The sequence below is a fragment of the Oncorhynchus tshawytscha genome, linkage group LG12 (genome assembly GCF_018296145.1).
Source record: "Oncorhynchus tshawytscha isolate Ot180627B linkage group LG12, Otsh_v2.0, whole genome shotgun sequence".
In the NCBI taxonomy this organism is placed as follows: domain Eukaryota; kingdom Metazoa; phylum Chordata; class Actinopteri; order Salmoniformes; family Salmonidae; genus Oncorhynchus; species Oncorhynchus tshawytscha.
In genome coordinates, this window is record NC_056440.1 from 32,906,275 (window position 1) to 32,913,275 (window position 7,001).

The window sequence follows — 7,001 nt, forward strand, 5'->3', positions numbered from 1 at the left end:
GATGATTGTGGACTACAGGAAAAGGAGGACCGAGCACGCCCCTGTTCTCATTGATGGGGCTGTAGTGGAGCAGGTTGAGAGCTTCAAATTTCTTGCTGTCTACATCACCAACAAACTAACATGGTCCAAGTACACCAAGACAGTCGTTAGGAGGGCATGACAAAACCTATTCCCCCTCAGGAGACTGAAAAGGTTTGGCATGGGTCCTCAGATCCTCAAAAGGTTCTACAGCTGCACCATCAAGAGCATCCTGACGGGTTGCATCAATGCCTGGTATGGCAACTGCTCAGTACACCACTGGGGCCAAGCTTCCTGCCATCCAGGCCCTCTATACTAGGCGGTGTCAGAAGGCCCTAAAATTGTCAAAGACTTCAGCCACCCTAGTCATTGAATGTTCTCTCTGCTACCGCATGGCAAGCGTTATCGGAGCGCCAAGTCTAGGTCCAAGAGGCTTCTAAACAGCTTCTACCCCCAAGCCATAAGACTCCTGAACAGCTAATTAAAAATGTCAACCTGGACTATTTACATTGCCCCCCCCCCTTTCTTCACTGCTGCTACTCTCTGTTATTATCTATGCATAGTCACTTTAATATCTCTACCTACATGTACATATTACCTCAATCACCTTGACACCGGTTCCCCCCCACATTGACTCTATACCGGTACCCCCTGTATATAGCCCCGCTATTGCTATTTACTGCTGCTCTTTAATTATTAGTTATTCTTATCTCTTAATTTTTTTGTTGGTATTTTCTTAAAACTGCATTGTTGTTTAAGGGCTGGTAAGTGAGCATTTCACTTGTATTTGGCGCATGTGACAAATACAATTTGATTTGATTTGAGTCCAGATGAAAGTGATGCTCCCTTATTGATATCACTTGTTCAATCCACTTCAGTCAGTGTAGATGAAGGGGAGGAGACAGGTTAAAGAAGAATTGTTAAGCCTTGAGACAAATGAGATATGGATTGTGTATATGTGTGCCATTCAGAGGGTGAATGGGCAAAACAAAATATTTAAGTGCCTTTGAATGGGTATGGTAGTAGGTGTTAGGTGCACCCTTTTGTGTCAAGAACTGCAACTCTGCTGGGCTTTTTATGCTCAACAGTTTCCCGTGTGTATCAACAACGGTCCACTACCCAAAGGACATCCATCCAACTTGACACAGCTGTGGGAAGCATTGGAGTCAACATGGGCCAGCATCCCTTTGATTATTTGCGTATTGTTTTCTAGGTATTATTGAGCTAGAAACACAAGCATTTCGCTGCATTTGCGATAACATCTGGCAATCTGTTTACGTGACAAATAAACTTTGACTTGATTTGATACAATGGGTTTGGTGTGTATTGAGAGTATGGACAGTATATGAATAGCAAAGGTGTGTACAGCAGTAGTTTTATAGGATGAGCCATGACTAGGATACAGTATATACATGTAAAGTGGGTAAAACAGCATGTACACATTAAAGTGTCCAGTGTTCAATGACTGTATATACACAGGGCAAATCAGTGCAGGGTAGAGTACTGGTTAGTGGTAGCCAGCTAGTAACAGTGACTAAGGTTCAGGGCAGGGTATGGGGTGGAGGTCGGCTAGTGGTGACAGTTTAAAAGTCTGATGACCTGGAGATAGAAGCTGTTTATCAGTCTCTCGGTCCCAGACTTGATGCACCTGTACTGTCTCCTCCTTCTAGATGCTAGTGGGGTGAACAGGCTGTGGCTCGGGTGGCTGAGATCCTTGCTGATCTTCTTGGTCCTCCTGTGACACCGGGTGATGTAGATCTCCTGGAGGGCAGGCAGTGTGCCCCCAATGACGCTTTGGGTTGACCACACCACCCTCTGGAGAGCCTTGCGGTTGCGGACAGTGCAAATTGCTGTACCAGGCAGTGATACAGCAGGATGCTCTCAATGGTGCATCTGTAGAAGTTTGTGAGCGTCTTAGGGACCAAGCTTGATTTCTTCAACCTCCTGAGTTCGATAAGGTGCTGCTGTGCCTTCTTCACCACACTGTCTGTGTGAAGGGACCATTTCAGGTGATTTCAGTGATGTGCAAGCCAAGGAACTTGAAGCTTTAAATCTTCTCCTCCACAGCCTGGTCGATATGGATGGGAGTGTGCACTCTCTGCAGTCTACGATCAGCTCCTTTGTTTCGTTGACGTTGAGGGAGAGGTTATTTTCCTGGCACCACTCCGACCGGGCTCTCACGTCCTTCCTGTGGGCTGTCTCGTCATTGTTTGTAATCAGGCTTACCACTGTTGTGATGACAGCAAACTTGATGATTGAGTTGGAGTTGTATGGGGCCACGCAGTCATGGATTAGCAGGGAGTACAGTACAGAGCGGAGCACACACCCCTGTGGGGCCCCAGCATTGTGGAAGAGGTGTTGCTGCCTACCTACATCCCTTGGGATTAGCCCGTCAGGATGTCCAGGATCCAGTGACACAGGGAGGGGTTCAGGCTGAGCTGTATTCGATGAACAGCATTCTTACATAGGTATTTCTCTTGTCCAGGTGGGATAAGGCAGTGTGCAGTGCAATGGCGATTGTGTCATTGGTGGATCTGTTGGGGCAGTATGAAAATTGTAGTGGGTCTAGGTTAAGGTGGAGGTGATATGGTCTTTAAACTAGCCTCTCAAAGCACTCTCAAAGTGAGTGCTATGGGGCGATAGTCATTTAGTTCAGTTACCTTTGCCTTCTTGGGTTCAGGAACAATGGTGTACATCTTGAAGCAAGTGGGGACAACAGACTGGTATATGGAGAGATTGAATATGTCCGGAAACACACCAGCCAGCTGCTCTGCACATGCTCTGAGGATGCGGCTTAGGATGCCATCCGGGCCGCCAGCCTTGCGAGGATTAACACGCTTCAATGACTTACTCACGTTGACCATGGAGGACAAGAGCACACGGTCCTAGGGAGCGAAGAAGGCCTGTGTCGGCAGCTAGGTGTTTAGCTTATCTGGAGTGAGGTGTCGGTGTCCTTTAAATGGCTGGATTTCTCTTTGTAATTCATGATTGTCTGAGCCGTTGAATTGCGAATCCACTTTGTCCCCGTACTGTCATTTTGCCTCTATGATTGCCTTTTCGGAGGTCATAGCTGTTCAGTTTGTACACGTCTATGTTCCCAGCCACTTTGCCATGGTAAATGCAGTGGTTCCCTCTTTCAGTACTGCGCCAATGCTGCCATCCGTCCTACATTTTCGGTTTGGATAAGTTCTAATTGTCACTGTGGGAATAACATCCTTTATGCACTTCCTGATGAACCCAATCACAGCATCAGTGTATACGTTGATAGTATTCTCAAAGGCGACCCGGTACATTTCCCAGTCCATGTGATCAAAACAATCTTTAAGCATAGATTCTGATTGGTCAGACCAATGTTGAACAGTCCTTACCACAGATGCTTTCTGTTTAAGTTTCTGCCTATAGGTGGGGAGGAGAAGAATGGAGGCATGATCTGATTATCCAAGGTATGTGATGTGCGTGTAGCACAGGAGATGTGTTGATAGAATCTTGGCAGCATTTTCCTCAGATTTCCTTTGTTAAAGTCCCCAGCTACAATAAATGTGGCCTCAGGGATATGCGGTTTCCAGTTTGCACATAGTCCAGTGTAGTTCATTGAGAGCCGTCACGGTGTCGGCTTGGGTGGAATATACACGGCAGTGATAATGACCGAAGACAATTCTCTCGGTAGGTAATGTGGTCGGCATTTGATGATGAGGTATTTCGGATTGGGAGATGCAGCCGGCAATACATTCGTTCAGCCAATCAGTTTGAAACTATCAGACCAGGGGATCAGTTTGTTTTATGCCTGCTGCATTAGCAACATCACATCAGTGAAAACCAAGACTGTTCTCAGGGCATACCTGGTTGTAGCTAGATATGTATTTTGGTATTTTATTAGGATCCCCATTAGCTGTTGCGAAAGCAGCAGCTACTCTTCCTGGGGTCCACACAAAACATGACATAATACAGAATATTAATAAACAAGAAAAGCTCAAGGACAGAACTACATCAATAACAATTTTAAAAGGCACACGTAGCCTCCATATTAATACATACACACAAACTATCTAGGTCAAATAAGGGAGAGGCGTTGTGCCGTGAGGTGTTGCTTTATTTGTTTTTTTTTAAACCATGTTTGCTGTTCATTTGAGCAATATGAGATGGGAGTTCCATGCAATAATGGCTCTATTTAATACTGCACGCTTTCTAGAATTTGTTTTGGATTGGGGGACTGTGAAAAGACCCACGTGGCATGTCTGGTGGGGTAAGTGTGTGTGTGTCAGAGCTGTGTGTAAGTTGACTATGCAAACAATTTGTAATTTTTAAGGCATTAATGTTTCTTATGAAAAGAAGTGATGCAGTCAGTCTTTCCTCAACTTTTAACCAAGAGAGACTGCCATGCATAGTATTTATATTAGCCCTCTGATTACAATGAAGAGCAAGACATGCCGCTCTGTTCTGGGCCAGCTGCAGCTTAACTAGGTCTTTCCTTGCAGCACTCGACCACATGACTGGACAATAATCAAGATAAGACAAAACTAGAGCCTGCAGGACTTGCTTTTTGGAGTGTAGTGTCAAAAAAGCAGAGCATCTCTTTCTTATGGACAGACCTCTCTCCATCTTTACAGCTATTGAATATATACGTTTTGACCATGACAGTTTACAATATGTTCAAGTCAGGTTGGGGACAATTTTAGCTAACACTAACCCTTTTCCTAACCTTAACCTAATTCTCCTAACCTGCCACATGAATTATCCTAACCTGCCCGTTTAAATTCTCCTAACCTGCTACAAAAAGTAACTTCTGCTAGTCAGACCCGCCCTGAGAACAGTCTTGGTTTCCACTAATGGGCTAGAGCGCTGCGTTAGGTTACGGGTGAAAAAACTGATGCAACTTAATTGGCTGTTCCCAGTCGGCCCCGGTTGAGATGTGTGTACTTTGTGCTCCCTCTAAAATAATTGGTGCATGACGCCCCTGATTGGGAATTGTAAGAAAATAAGGACAGTTAGAGGAGAGATGTCTTTCTGGCAGTTGGGTTTGTTGTTGTTTTCAGTATTTTATGAAAAAGTCATGTAAAATAATTTTTCTATGGCCACAGAAATGTACCCCTGGTCAGATAAAATCCCTGAACACATATACAGGGCAGACCTCCCCATCAGTTTCAATTTCCATATCTGTCAGCGGGCTACAGGCAAAATGTTTATTTGAAATGAATTGTTTGGGTTTAAGTGAACTGGGACTGGGTTGACTAAAGGCTGAAAGCTGGATGCAGTCAGTACATATCCTCTTAATATTCACAACAGAGAGGAACCCATTGTATCTGACAGGGGCTCGGGACAGCCTTTTAGTATTCACAAGAGCAGTCCTGCTCTTACATTGCACAAATAGCAGGTATACTCTCAGAGGAATAGATTTATTATAATAAACTGCTTGTGAACTAGGCAGTATGCTATGAGGTGTTTGGTAACAGATGGGTGAATGTGTGCGCCTTGTTCCTGACTGTGCCCAATACTTGGCAAACATATAACTTTGCCAGTCTGTGTGTTGGGAGTGTTTAACCAGGCCAGTGCAGCCTGTCTCTCAGCACTTGCCAAGGTCTCCCTTCCTACCCTGTATCCTCATGAGCCATTACCGTCACCAATCATTTGAGGCTCCTTTCGCACTCACTTTCCTAATGCATTTCTGCACCTTTAGGCCAATGTATTGGTAAACTTTGAAGATAATAGTAGTAGTAGTAGTACCATTTTTTACATTATATTGTAGTATTTGCAACTTTTGGTTCTTTCTCATTGCATTGAAACTCACAGCATCTTTGTTTTATGACTGATATGGTCATGAATAATTTGAAATAATGACTGACGTTGCAATTTGAAATAATTATTCCATGTTAATACTGAGAGACATGTTGTGTAGCACACAAGATCCGAACTGTGCTCCAATCTCTAGACTTTATGCAAGGCAACTAATAGAGTATTTTTGTTATCATATCCACCGCTATCAACACTCTTCATGTCCATATAGTATATTATAGGGAATAACTTAACCCAACAATAATAATGTACTAATATTCCGTGGCAATCCATTGGATGTTCTATTGAAGCAGTATATGGCTAAACCTGTCTAATGGTAACTGACTGACTTGAATTTCCATGCCTGGCACAGCATTGGGGATGCAATAAAAGATCCTTCAATAGAGGGAAATAGTGCACAGAATCCCTCTGTGAAGCCAGATTTTACAGATGCTTTATTACATTAGAACTGTGAAAAGACAGCAACCCTCCTGCAAAACACTAAGCCCCCAAAACAATGAAAGGAAACATCCAAAAAGGATGTTTTGAGGCTATTAGTGCTGATGTTTTTAAGTGCTGCTCAACCATTTTCTAAGCATCAGATCAATCATTATGGCACTTTCATAAATAGTCAAGGAGAAAACTTTCCAAATGAATGCAGATTTGATTAATCACAAGTGACAGACTTACTCCATCAGCACAGCAATGCCTGCGGATCAATAAAGACCAGCAAATACTGAAATTAAAAAGGAGAAAGACAAATAATTACAATCTTGTATGTTAGATTGAAATTCATGACTCCAGACCAATTTACTTTAGCAGGACAAAATTCATTAATTATCATGAACATTTGGTCATTTCAAAGGGCAATACATAAAGAGTTGACTAGGAAAGGATGTTGTAGATTAGAATAGTGGTGAGCCACGGTGTATATGTTAAGTGTACAGTAAGGGCACATAATGAAGCTAATGTACTATGAGGTAGAAACATTAGTAGGCACTTGCTGGATGCCACAGATTTCAAGTGAGTGAATAAGGACAACCAATAAACAAGTATCTCATGGTGGTACTGTATACAGGCCATATCCACTCTGCATAATGTTGGAGATCCAATCTGAGAGGGAAACCATACATACTGGGGGATACTCCTTCATCACAGTTATCTTAAAGTTCTCAACCTGTTTCTATCCTTTTTCCTTGTCTGCTTCACAGGTA